The sequence below is a fragment of the Mastomys coucha genome, unplaced genomic scaffold, assembly GCF_008632895.1.
Source record: "Mastomys coucha isolate ucsf_1 unplaced genomic scaffold, UCSF_Mcou_1 pScaffold6, whole genome shotgun sequence".
Classification (NCBI taxonomy): domain Eukaryota; kingdom Metazoa; phylum Chordata; class Mammalia; order Rodentia; family Muridae; genus Mastomys; species Mastomys coucha.
This window is the reverse complement of record NW_022196912.1, coordinates 73,334,108-73,335,349: the sequence shown is the minus strand read 5'-3', so window position 1 is coordinate 73,335,349 and position 1,242 is coordinate 73,334,108.

The window sequence follows — 1,242 nt, the reverse complement described above, 5'->3', positions numbered from 1 at the left end:
TGGTTATTGGTGAGAGTGGATGATTGCGGGTAGCCACTATGTGAGCATCAATATGTGATTTTAGGTACAGTAGTGTTCCTTTCATGAATTTGGATGTTCATGTGTTTGGTACATAAATGCTTAGAATTTCAATATCATCTGGGATTTTTTTTCCATGGATGAGTATGTAGTTTCTTTCTCTATCTCTTTATTAGTTTTGGTTTGAAGTCTATTTTTTTTCAGATATTAAAATGGCTATACCTGCTTGCTTATTGTGTCCAGTTGCTGCTTGGAATACTTTTCCCTTGGAGTGGTCTCTTGATGGAAAAAACATGGTAGGGAAATGTTTTTTGGATGCAGCAATAAGATGGATTCTGTCTTCTAATCCAAGCTGTTTATCTTGTCTTTTTGTTGGGGGAATTGAGCTCATTGGCTTTGCAAGTTATCAATGAGCAGTGTTTAACAATTCTTGTTATTTTCTTGTTGTGGTGTAGGTTCCCCCTTTTTGATTTATTGTTCTGGGATTATTCATCCTGGTGTTTTGCTAGGTATGTGTAACCTCTTCAGACTGATTTTTCCTTATAGTTCCTTCATTAGAGTTGCATTAATAGATAGAAATTTATTAAATTTGGTTTTTATCATGGAATATTTTTTTCTTTCTCTGCCTATTGTAATTGATAATTTTGCTGGGTATGGTAGTCTGAGTTGAGATCTGTGTGTGGTCTTTCAGAGTTTGAAGATCACCTAGACCCTTCTGTCTTTCAGAGCCTCAGCTGAGAAGTAAGGTGATATTCTAATGGGTGTATCTTACTTAATATGGAACTTGTTTATTTTTCCCTTGAGACTTTAATATAATTTCTTTGCTCTGTACAGTTGTGTTTTGATTACTACATGTTCTGTGGAATTTCTTTTTTTTTTTAATTTTTATAAGATATTTTCTTTATTTACATGTAAATTTCTCCCTTCCCAGTTTCCCCTCTAAAAAACAAAGAAACAAACAAAAACAACAAAAACAATCCCCAGCTGCCTCCCCACTCCCCATGACTGCCACCCCACCCTCTCCTGCTTATTGGCCCTGGCATTCCCCCACACTGGGGCACAGAACCTTCACAGGGCCGAGGTCCTCTCCTCCCATTATGATCGAATTTACAATCCTCCACTATACACGTGCTGCCAGAACAATCAGTCCCACCAAGTGCAGACCTTGGTTGGTGGTTGAGACCCTGGGAGCTCTGAGGGTACTAGTTAGTTCATATTGTTGTT